Below are 13,350 nucleotides of genomic sequence, written 5' to 3' on the forward strand. Positions count from 1 at the left end.
TATGTTTATGTCTTCACGTGTATGTATACACACATACATATATATAATTGATACATAGGATATTACTGGTGTATTACTGGGATTTAGCATATTACTTTTATATAGGATTACTGCTATGTATTTTCTTCCTAAAAAGGAAATGCAACAGTGCAATAATTTACCAAAGGCTGAATCTTCTGTTCTATTAGAAGTCAATTTGCAATTCCATACAAAAGAGCCTAAGTTAACTTCAGGTTAAATTTCTTTGTGAAAGTAAAAATTACATGGATGTTCTGTAAAGCAAACAAAGAGACCTTTCCTTGATTCTCACTGAAAATTCATACATCTAAAGATCATGGTTGAAATGCTAATCCCAAAACAGTCAATGGCAAAATATCAATGGCTATCAATGGATATGAACATTCCCTGTGTCTCAGTTGACTTCAACACCTTGAAGTACAAAATGAAGAAGTATGGAGAGTTCAACAATATTCAACCTTAATTTTGCCTTCTTTATCTATCTATGATATGGGAAAGCCAACTATATTCTTACAATATTCAGAATGTGGTATTCAAATCAAACAATGCCGGCATTGTCAGCCTCGTCCCTGCAATGAAGTCAACCATGAAGCCATCTGTGGCAATTGCACTCCCACCTTCTTGCTGGTAGGCAGCTGAAGTGTGTAACTTTTGCACCAAATGAAGCTTAACAAAGAGCTGTCATACTGTGAGAATTGCGTGAAGATGCAGGCAGATGTGTGATAAAAGGAGATGAATGAAAATACTAGAGAGTAAACGACTGGGACAGTGTGAATTATACATTAAACTACAGTAGCACTTGCCTCCTCCAAATGAATCTTATTTCTGCTCCCTCGTTAGTGGAGCTGACCTGGTGCGATCCCTACTATTTGGGATAGCAGCCCCAGTACAGGAATATGGGGAGTCAGAGGCAGATCAAGTATCTGCGGTCCAAATAATTTAATCCCTTTATTCTTCACGTGCAACTGTGGTCGCAAGATTTTCTCTCACTTGGTAATGTAATCTAATCTGTATTAAGGGTGTAAGATGATCAAACTTCAGTGTTTTAATATCTTACTGTGTACACAATGGGGAATTGGAGAAAGACAGAATTTTACTGCTGTTTTTTTGAGCTTAGCTCTTTCTCTGCTACTTATCTGAAATAGCTGGGCTTCTGCTATTTTTCTTCTTGAAGCAAAAGAAATTTCAGTGTAGTTTTACCATAGTTCTCCCTATAAAAACTAATAAACACTCACACACCTTTAGAACAACAGTGGGTATTTCAGAGGTTTAGACTCACTGAGAGAGGAGAAGCTGCTTATAAAAGATCAGATTTTTTACAGGATCTTTCTTGGATACACCAGGAAAACTAAGGAACATTTGCAATTGCAATGGGAAGAATGGACTCACAACAGAAATTTAGAGAGGTATAAATAAGAAGAGATTTCATGCCTTTTTACAGTCTTGGGAAACCTTCTTTTCCCCCATTCCAGGTCTCCCAGAGGAAAAAAAAAAAAAGACACATTATATTTGTAAGAGGACAGCTCCAGAGACTACTGTCAGCCCCCTAACTATATTTAAAAATGCAGCTACATGGAATAGTAACCAGCTAGACATAAAGCTTTCTGGAAGTCTCTTATGCAGATTTCACTCTCTATATGGAATTTAAGAATATTAAACAGGCAAGTGGAATTTTTCATATATTTACAGAATTGTTGATAATTAAGTGAACACCATCACCAAAAAGAAATTAGAAAGCACAGTCAAACAGTAATCAGTCATTCATTGTTTGCCTTTTGCATATACTGACTAGTAGTATCTTCACATTTCACTGTTTGGGAAAAGGAAGATACAATGCAACATCAAATAAATTGTCTTTGATCCAGTTATGCATATACCTAATATTCTTTCAGCTTCATTCCCAATCTTTGTTTTTCCAGATAATAATCTCAGGGAGTTTTTTTGGATGAGAATTTATGTAGAAATTTTTTCCCCTGTTTACTCAGGAAGAGTAGTTTCTAATGAAACCATGGCTTTAACCACTGGATGTTGTATTCCCACACTGGCTCCTTTCCATGCCCCAGCCTCCATCTCTAATGCACAACAAATCAACCACTACACTCCAAGAAGCAAAACAATGACAAAAAACCCACCCAAAGGTAATCTGTCAAAGAGTTTAATACTGTAGTTGAAACTCAAACTTGAAAAAAAGTCCTACTGAATGAAGGGAAGATTTGGTCAGGTAATCAAAAAAACGAAACAAAAAGAATTTAAATACTCATTTTATACGCATGCTGTTTAACCTGTGTTCTTTGCGTTTCAGGAGGTAAAAAGCAGGCCTTTTTTCTGCTATATACCAGCCTGCTCTATACCCTTATCTGGGTATCTGTACATATAAGCTATACAATTTTATTTACTTCTCTGTTTTAGCAGACAGAATCTTTTCTTTTAGAGGCTTTCTTGATCAGTCTCCATACTCTGAGTCACAAACTGAGCTTTGGCTCTAATGAGTATTGAGCTTGATATAACACAGGAAATAAAAACAGGATACTGTGTTTTGCAATTAGGTCTATATATTCTGTCAGTGTTTGCAAGAAAATCCCAGTGAAGGGGGAAAAAACCTCTTTCAAATCCCTGCACCTTGCTTACATACAAAATCCCCATGGGGCTAACGTCACGCCTGCGGTAGCTCCTTTCAGTGCATATGGATATGCCAGGAATTAACTGGCCCTTTGTGTCTGAATTCTTTTATGTGTTTTAAATTTTTCAAGTCAGAGCTTAGCAAAACTCAAAATATTACAACTCTGCAATGACTACAACGAAGCAGGTGCTGAAATCTTTCTTACTTAATGTACTTCAGTAGGCAGCAAAGTTCCCCATGTGAAATGTGAACTAGCTCCTTTAGCACTAAAAGCATTTTCAAAGGTGTTTTTCTGTGGCAATTGTGAAGAAAAACAGCTTAGGAAGCTCTGCTTTGTGGATTCAGATCTAGGACAGAATGTTATATATTCTAATTACATGGGTGACTGTGTTCTAAAACAAACAAAGAGGTGAAAGTCACTAGGATAAGAACAAGAGTTTAACATATCTTTTTAAAAAAGGTAATAGCTTAGTCAGTTTTAAAGAAACCCTTATCATTACCTAGATTAACTGGAAAAAATCAAGGATGGTAGAAGATCAATAGTATTTTGAGGGATTTACCCCAGTAATTTAAGTATTAATGCATGGTAAGGACCTTGTAAGAAGAAGATACTTGCACAAAAATTTGAGGAAACTATTTACAGCCAGGAAAAAAAAAAAAAAAAAAAAAAAAAGGGACAGATCAGTTCTATGAGCCCTATAAATTTAGGATTGAGTAATGAATTCAGACTTGACACTCAGACCCTGTCCATGGAGCTGCATTCAGCCCCAGCTCAGAGGGACTCCTGGATCCAGCAACTTCCACAGGACCTAATTCACCCAACGTATGTCAAGGATTTGGCTGTGATGTTCACAAGCAGATCCAAGGATGCCCATTGCCCTACATCCTCATGGCATGAAGCATTTTATGAAACTTGGGTAAGGTGCTGATTAACACCTACAGGTGATGGAATCTGCTTTACACAGGTTTTGCATTTCAATGAGGAAGTTTTCTGGGGCTAGAATAAATGATGAACACTCAATCACTCAGGTAAAACTGCATGTAAAAAAAGCCAGTAATCTCACATCAATTCATTTAAATCTGATGCTACAAAAAGCAGATTATGTCTACACAGTATATGGTGGATGATGCAAAGTCACCATGCTGATATTGCAAAAAGCTCAGCTAGAGCCCAGGCATGGCACTCAGCTCAAGTTAATAGACAGTGCTGAGGGACAAGATACAGTACCTCGGAGTCCCTGCTGTATACACTGTTGAAGGCTGAATTCATGTACTGCCAGTTACTCGGTGCTTTCTATACTATGTCATATAGCCAAAACTACATAAAGAGAAAATCACTTGAGGCATACTCCCTCGAGTGTGGTGTATGCCCAGGAGCTGGGGAATAAAATTGACTCTATCAGTTTAAAAAGTTCCCAGCAGTCCCTGAAATTTCTTTTAACCTTGTTCCTTTCAACCACCACAATCATCTTGACTCCATGATTAGACCACTTTTATCATCACAGCAGATTATAGAGTCATGGCCTCTTTCAACAGGAGGGGAAAAAGTAACCAGCATGCCATGTTTCCTCATCTCAGCACTGATTCTGTAGGAGTAATTATGCATTAAACAATCTTCACTGGTGTACTAATGTTTTTGACTGCAATGACTCACACAAATCTGTTTCAGGATGCTAAATCATTCAGTTTTCTACACTGATGAAGATGTAGCCAATCAATATTTTACTGGAACTTGAAAAAAATCTGTATCAGAAAGGAAATAAAACAAATAAAAAAAAATTTCCCAAGAGAAAGTGGCAGTATGAACAAGGTAATTTGATGAGTTCCCATAGATTGTACAGTGCATAATTTTCAAAGGCAATTCAGAACCAGTCCTGCAAATCTGCATGGTGTGTGTGCAGCTTCACTTTTAGGTCTGAGTAAATGTAGGACCTTAACACTGGAGGGAACTGCTTCATGCTTGTTTTCCCTTAATAGTCCAAAAGGCTCCACAAAAGAAAAACCTAAAATAACTTCCCAGCATGTTTAACAAACCTTAGAATTGTAGAGAAAAAGACTGTAATACGTCAATGTAAGAAAACAGCAGAGATTAGGGACAGCACCAGTAGAATAAGTTCATATTCCTTTTCGATTTGTGATCAAATAGTATATTCAGCGTGCAGAAACTATGTACTTGACAAAAAAAAAAAAAAAAAATCAGTTGCACCTGTCTCATCTACATTATTACATACTGGAGAGAAGAGGCATGAGAAGATGAAGTGACTTTAGGAAGACACCATATGTGATGCTCCTGGCCGGAATACATAAACATATTCCCCTCATTTGTTATTGCACTATTAGCAATAACACCACTAACATTTCATACAGAACAGGTTTGTCTGAAGTATATCTTAAGAGCAAGCTTCCAAGAAATGCTCAGATTAAAGTCTTCATGAAATGTTGGGTCTTTGAGACTATAAATGTAGTTTTACATGAGCCTTCATTCATAAACAGAAATGCAGTTTATGAAGAACTATGGTGTTTACCTGTTTCAGTTATAAGATACAATAGCATTGCTATAAATAATTCTCCATCTTTTCTAGCACAACATATATATATATATATATATTTACTAATACTCACTATTACTCATATAAAAATAGGGTTGAATAAGGGATCAAAGTTATACTGGCATTCAAAGATTTATTACAGAAATTCTTCCCTGCTGATTTCATCAGTTTTTGAAGGATTGAAATTTAATTTTTTTGTCTTTTTTTTTTTAAAAATCATAATTCTGATAAAGCTAGATAGAAAGCACCCACAGAAACATTTTGTGATGAAAAATAGGGACACTTGCCAATGGAAATGTTTGTAATAAACTCAGGAAAGGAGTAAACTGACATGATTCCCTCAATACTGGGAAATTTAGTGAGCCTGAAAGCTCCCTCCCCTGTTTCATCTTCTGACTTCAAGCACTAGAGGCCCCGAACACGACTGAACATTGCTGTTTCATCCTGATGTCACGTTGAGAGCAAGGGGCTGCAGAGCAGGACTCCGCATGTGATGAGGTGCAGAAAGGTCAGAGCAGGTCAGTCACTATTATCTTCCCTGTTGCAAAGCATTGCTGGCACCTGGACATAAGGTGCTCATATATCTTGCCTGTCTATGGCTTTTTGTTACTCTCCTAATCAGCACTGTCAGCAGAGCTTCTCCGGATTTAGTTGAGGGCATTAATGCAGTCAGCACAGTAGCAGTGATACGTGTTTTAACTAGCATCCAGATTAGGTAACACAGTGATTTATCCATGGTAGCACTCCAGCTGTTGCTGCCTTTCTGGAAGGAGGTTTATTACATGGAGAAAAGCTGACATGTTTTATCTTATAATTGTGATAGTCTAGGAAAACTAACATGGTCATTTGCTAGAGTTCACTTCACAAATAATAATTCCTAAAGTGATTGTGGGATTTCACCTTGCAGACAAACTAATTAAATACTCAGTTATTTCTGATCCCAACCCCTTTTTTTTCCGCTTACATGGATGCAGATCCAGCAAAGTCCTTCACAACTTTGCTGTTAAATCCTCTGCAAACTCATCCTCCCAATACTGTTGCTTCCAGAGAGCCTTGCCAGTCTATCACACCTTACGGTAACAACAAACTTCTCTCAGGTGTTCCCTGTACTCACTTACACCTTAGCCCCAGACAACCATCTAAAAGCAACTCATCACCTTTGCTATCTTCAATAAGACTATTTATGTGCTTCAGGTTAGGCATGCTGGATCAGAGATGGAAATTGGCCCATTAATTTAATTTGCCTTTCTGTGAAAAGATCAGAATATTATAGGTTAAAACCTAATTCTATGGAAAACAGAAGTACAGGGATTGTTTGGCCCATGTAATGCTAATACGGAGGAGCATATGTTATGAATATTACCAAAAAGCACTCACTTCATTTGGCTTTTGTTGAGAACTTTCACTGTATGCCTCAGAGAGTTTACATAATTAGACAGACTAAAAACTTGCTTGGTCTGTTTCTTCGTATTATTAAGTCATTATTTTAGTCCCAAAGGTAGTTGTTATGAATGCCATTAACTGGATGATATGAATTATTCAAATACTGGCATGTTTAGACTGTCATCTCAAGAAGAGGCCCATAATCAATCTCACATTGTTCAGAGGTTTGTAGCCCTGTAAAATTTCATCTCATTTACAAAGTATTGATTAAATGGGTATTAACTACCTGCAGTTTAAGGTTAGCTAAGAAACACTAAGGTCATTTATTGCTATTATGAATTCCTTCATATACTATGAACTTGTGAATACTCTTTCTGTCTTTGACATGCTAATGTCTCCCAGAAGGTACTTCCCCAAAATGTCTAGAATACTTCCTAAAGTATCAGGTCAAAGAATGTGTAAATAAAAATGTCAGAGAAAATATCTATATGTATTTCCACTTGTAAAAGAGCTTTGATCAATAGCTCATAGAGGTTAGAAGATAGGATGTTAGACTCAGGTCACAGAAACAAACCCGCACTTTTCTTTTAATCCTACATGAAAACCCTCTTCTTCAGGGAAAAGAAGTAAATTCAAAAGCTACAGTATTAAAATCACCATGAAAATACACTCAGGGAAAATTCTTAATGTGCCCATTGCAAAACTCAGAGGTACTTTCTGTTGCATCCTTTCCGTTTGTTTTTAAGGCACTTTGGTAGATGCACTCTGGTAAAAATTCTGATAACAAATATGACCTGCCCTCAAGCCCAACAAGGACTACAGGGAAGAACTCCCAATTCTGACTTCAGTGGGCTTTGTCTAGATCCTATGTATCTTCTCAAACTAAGAAATGTTAAGTAAGAAGGAAATGTGCTAGAAAATGACATGTCTGTTGCTCAGATGAAGAAATTCTCTTAATTAGTTTTGAATATTAAAGCTGAACCTGGAACTAAACCCACCCACTGAAAGATGGGAGCTAAACCAAAAACTGAAATAGCAGGGAACACACAGGAGATCAGACTTCCCTGGCACTGTGAGATCCCTACTGGGGTTCTGTGATCACTGCACATTCCCAGCTTATTTTAACACACTGGGAAACTAAAGCTACTTAGTTCCTCCACCAGAATAAGCCCAGTAAGTGATAATAGTGCTATCAAATGGTGCAGAAACAACTTGCACAGAGTGCTTCTTAACCATACTTCTCTAGCTTGTCTTTCTTTTTGTGCAGCTTATCTACAGAAGTTATACTGTTTACTACTGTAAAGGAAGGGGAAGAGTCTACCTGAAGAGTGGTTCCACAGGACATGATTGTCATGGGCTGTGCAATGGGCAGACTTCCTTTCCTGTGTAATCCTGGCTACATCAGCTTTGGGAGATGCTGCAAATCCCACTATTCAGAAAAGGTCTGGATTTTTTGCAAGGATTCCATGAAGAACAAGTGACACAGTAGATCTGTGCTTGCAGACTCCTGGTGAGTAACTACTTCTCATGCTATCACACTTCAGTTACCCTTCTGCAGCCAGTAATGAAATGGTCTTTTCAGTTGCTAAATAACTCACAATGCAGTATTTCAAATTTCATAACACTGATCATAAAATACACATCTTTACCAGCTTTCTTCCTTGGTCAAGATAATCCTAATCATCATATACCTACTTAAAACTTTATTTTCCAATAAGCCTGGCAGCCACAGCTGGCTTTATGCTGCTTATCATGCTGACCATACCATCCTTTTGCCCTACCCATGTATCTGCAAGGACCGTGCCTATTTAGTGCAGAGTCTTTTTAGTTGTCAGTTTATAGAGGACCCAAAGCACAGTGAAGTTCCAGCTGTAACTAGGACTTCTGACTAGTCTGTTAATGCTGCTCATAATTAGTTGTGTTCATGTTGTGATAAAATTTGTGGGAGAAAGATAAATGGGAAAATGGGAGTATGTGAAAGCAATCCTTCCAACATAGTCACCTTTGGGAATAATGTGTTAGTTGCTATGAGTCTGGTTGTGTAGGGAGAGAGGCCAAGGTTTTAGATGGACACAAGTGGAGTAAAGAGGTAGATTAGTAAGCACACAAGGGACAGAAGGCTGTGTGACTGCTGAAAAGACTATGACACTCAAATGGTTTCTCCACCCACAGATGCTACTACAGAAAACACAAAGTTGGCTCAAATGATTAATGCCTCCTCAACCTTAAGAAATTGGCTGAATATTGGTTGAATCACAACAAACAGACTCATAATATATTATATATATATATTTATATATATTATGATATTAAGAATCAATAGAAAAAAAAGTTGACCTATTGGCGGGGGGGGGGCGGGGAAGGCAGGGGCAGAGTGAGTGAGCGGCTGTGTGGTGCTTAGTTGCTGGCTGGGGTTAAACCACGACACATATAAACACAAAAGTTACCCTTCAGTGAGACTTTCCCATCATTTTAAATATGTCTGCATTTTTCCTCAAAATACTTTTTCCTTCTACAAAAATTGGCAGGCACTAGATTGGATTAAAAACATTAAATGTTTCTTGGTTTTGCAACAGACAAAGAAAAAATCCTCAAAATCTGAAAAGTTTCATTGAAAGACTCAAGACTTGAACGATGTCTCTTCATCTTAACCACTCATGGAATAAGAAGGTTCTAAGAATGCAAGAGTAAAATGCACTCCTATTTTTCAGTCTACAGAGTTGATGTTCCACTGAAGGTCTTTGAGATGACAAGCACACGTAATCATTTCCAGGGGAGGTCAAGCAGTATGAGTTTACGTTAGCCCTTGTTTTCTGCTATAGTATCATGATGCTGGTGACTTCCCATATTTCCAATAGCCCATATAAAAGAGTAACTTTTCTCCACCAGCTATAAAATAGCAGAGAAACATGGAGGTGCAGCTGGGGACCACATGCTTGCTTCTCCACAGCTAGAGTTGTACCAAGGCTTTGCCTCTATTTTCACTCTTCTGATTGCTGTGCACTTCTGTGACCTACCTACACCCATGTGAACTCAGCATATAGGTACTGCTCTGGGGCCATCGGCACAGAGCTTAAGTGTATATACATGCCTCTGTACGACATAAAAAAAATCTTAATATATTGGTATGTAATTTTACTTTTTCTTGAACTTTGTTTCCTGAACCTTAGCTGTAAAGAAGTAACTTGAAACAGCTTTTTTCTAGAAGTCAAGCCTAGCAGAAGAGTAACTGTAAGTGAGGATTGTTTGGTTTTCCGGTTTTGAAAGTGTTTACAAAATAAAATATGACTTGTTTGAATATCACACATTAGCATAGTATCATCTTACAGATTTAGATGTTGTCCTCCCCACAGGAGGACTATGACACCCACACATCACTCTATTACAGCTGGTGAGCCACCATATAGGTGCTGGGGCATCTCCACATGCAACTTATTACTGATGCGAGAAACCAGATGGACACACATTTGCTCATTTCGGTGTGTCACCTCTTGCTGGTTTGATTACTTTTAATATCAGGATGGTAAATGGGAAAACCATTAAGTCAAAATAGATGGTGTTACAGATGCATGAAACAATGTGTTTAAAAGTACTGGTACTTTGGTCGTTCAGCCATATTACATAGAGTAATTAAGGGAAGCTGGCATGCAGGCTGACAGAGCATGTTATGGATAGTGTTCATAACAGCATCAAGTTTCAGTTGCCATGGGGATGCTAACTCTGAACTGACTGCTTTTGTGTATCCAAAACCTCAGTCAAAAGTTGTCTGAATACATCTGTGCGTGGGTGTTTGTGTGTACAAAGAAAGAAACTAGGAGCTATAAGATGATATCAAATAGATACCAAGATATGGGACACGCAGGAGTATCTAGATGATTACACTAAGAAATAGGCTCCCAGTCCTTTTGTTTTCTTGTCTGTTTTGAGCACATAAATTATATCTTTAGCCTGTAAGCTAAATGTATAGACGTTGAGGGAGATCTGCAGCCAGCAGACATTGGTATTGATTTCACTGAAGTCAGTGAACTTATGGCAGACTTTGCCTAGTTGAAGATCTCTCCTAATTCCTGCAGTTCAAAGGTCCTACGTGGGATAGTTTTGAGAGAATTCAACTGCAACTTTCATTATTAGTTTCTGTTCTCCCCTGCCAAGGGCTTTCACTTACTGCCACTCATCAATATCCCCCAAGGAAATCCTCCTATGATATTAAGTCAAATTTTGGAGAATTGACAAAAAATGCAGAGCTTTAATAGTTTTTTTCAGCATTTAACTTAGCAGATTAAGTCTTTCTATATGGTTCAAGTCATCTTACATGATGACTCTGAGATTGTATTTCTTAAGGTTCAGTTGGCCACATTATACTAAGCTTAGAGCTATAATAAGTAATATTAAATATTTAATCTATGATGACAGGTATTTTTGGAAGCTGATACTACAACAGTACTCATGAATGAGGAAATGAACTTTGACAAAATGAATGGTTTGACAGATGGTAGTTTGCTTAGAGCTTTTACTAACAGATGTTTGAATGAATGTTCTGCAAGACCTCTGTGTATTTTGGGTTTTATCATTTTATTAGCAAATAGCTATCACCTGGTGTATACTTGCCCTTTGGAAGTTCTTGATGTGCAAACTGCTAATTTTTCTCCTTGCCTTTTTTTGGAGGAAAAAAACCCAACACTTTATTGATTCCTGCCTTGGGATAAGAATAGTGGAACTTAGAAAGTATTATAAGTACATTTTTTGTGTGTCACCGTAATTATGATTAGGTGTGTGAGATTCACAGACACACAATTAACTATGCCAGTATTAGGGACTGCAAGCCCCCAAAATGTAAGGCTGAGCACTGGAGGTGGGATTGAAACCACAGATAGGAGACACTTGTGTAAAAAACAAATTAAGCCACAAATAAAAACATACATTCTAACCACCAGAAACATTATCCCAATATATTTAGACTTAAAAAGAGAAAAAAGACAAGTGTTCTCAGTAATCACTCAATAAAGTACCAACATGGGTTCTGGAGCAGAAACTAGAATTTAGATTCTCTCACACAAGTATCCTAATCACTGTGCTGCACAATTCTTATCTTACCCTGCTGATTTTAAACTATCTTAATTTAAACATCATATCCAAGAGCACATCAATACACTATTTAGTCCTCAGATATATTTTTAGTGAATGCTGTGTATGGGCAATACTTAAGAAAGACCCTCATGCTTCGTTTTCTCTGGAAGAACATTGCCATCACCCATGTAGCACGCTGACTCTGTGCACGTCCTCTAAAGCAATGGACATTTCCATGCATTTCAAGGGACACCCAATGTATTGATCCCTAATTAATCACTCTGATTTCTGCTGTGGGAACAAGCCTTATAAGAACTAGATTTTTGTGACTCTAACTGTACTTAGTTGACCTTAAAATTCTAAATTGCACAGTGGCTTGGGAAAAATTTTACCCTGAACCTGCTGGGGTACATCCCTTTCAATCACAGATCACTTTTTTTATTAAGAGTCTCTACAGGAAGACTATTTACTCAGTTTCAAGAAATGTAATGAAGAAATTTTCTTAAACCTGTGCAAAGTTATTAAAAAAGTATTACTTAAAACAGATGCACTGAGAAGGTAAAAGTAAATAAACCCAATGTATTTTATTTTGGACTAATATATACTATACTATATAATACTAATATATTCAAATTACCAGTTAGAAGTTGGGCACCTTTTCCATCAAACTGTTGTATCTCTGTCATGGTTTAACCCCAGCCAGCAACTAAGCACCACGCAGCCACTCATTTACTGCCCCCCACCCAATAGGACGGGGGAGAAAATCAGGAAAAAAAAGTAAAATTCATGAGTTGAGATAAGAATGGTTTAACAGAACAGAAAAGAAGAAACTAATAATGATAACACTAATAAAATGACAGCAGTAGTAATAAAAGGATTGAAATGTACAAATGATGCGCAGGGCAATTGCTCACCACCCACCGACCAACACCCAGCCAGTCCCCCAGCGGTGATTCCCTGGCCCCACTTCCCAGTTCCTAAACTAGATGGGACGTCCCATGGTATGGAATACACTGTTGGCCAGTTTGGGTCAGGTGCCCTGGCTGTGTCCTGTGCCAACTTCTTGTGCCCCCCCCAGCTTTCTCACTGGCTGGGCATCAGAAGCTGAAAAATCCTTGACTATAGTCTAAACACTACTGAGCAACAACTGAAAACATCAGTGTTATCAACATTCTTCTCATACTGAACTCAAAACACAGCACTGGACCAGCTACTAGGACGACAGTTAACTACATCCCAGCTGAAACCAGGACAATCTCAAAATATGGAGTTTCAGCTGAACTTTAGCATCTAGTTTCAGAAAAGCCATTTAAGGAAGAAATTAGAAAAAGGCTAGAATTAGAATACTCTTTTCATATATTCTAAATAAGACTTCTCGTTTTTCCATTTTGAAATCACATTTGACATTCAAAAATTGACCCCAAAAAAGAATAAAAAAATGAAATAGAGATGGAAAGGGATGAATTATTTGAAGAGGAAAAAAACCTTAAACTAAGTATTTTGGATATTTTTGTATGCAATAAAAACTAGGGGGGCAAAAGGCAAGTACTCATCCTGAACCAAATTTATTTCCCAGTTTTTGATTCTGCAACCGAACTGAGCAGTCCAGCTGTTTTGTAAAAGAATCCTCCTTCTCACAATAATAAAATTACATATTTGAATATTTTATTTAAGAACTAATCCATAGCCACACTGATGTCTCTGGAGAAACGG

At 37.6% G+C, this 13,350-nt stretch overlaps 1 protein-coding gene across 1 annotated transcript in view; it reads right to left on the minus strand.

Moving 5' to 3' along the window:
* The window catches only part of EDIL3 (EGF like repeats and discoidin domains 3), a 269,327-nt gene that overhangs the window by 59,629 nt on the left and 196,348 nt on the right, over window positions 1-13,350 (minus strand). The window lies entirely within an intron of this gene.

The sequence above is a fragment of the Haliaeetus albicilla genome, chromosome Z (assembly GCF_947461875.1).
Source record: "Haliaeetus albicilla chromosome Z, bHalAlb1.1, whole genome shotgun sequence".
NCBI lineage: Eukaryota > Metazoa > Chordata > Aves > Accipitriformes > Accipitridae > Haliaeetus > Haliaeetus albicilla.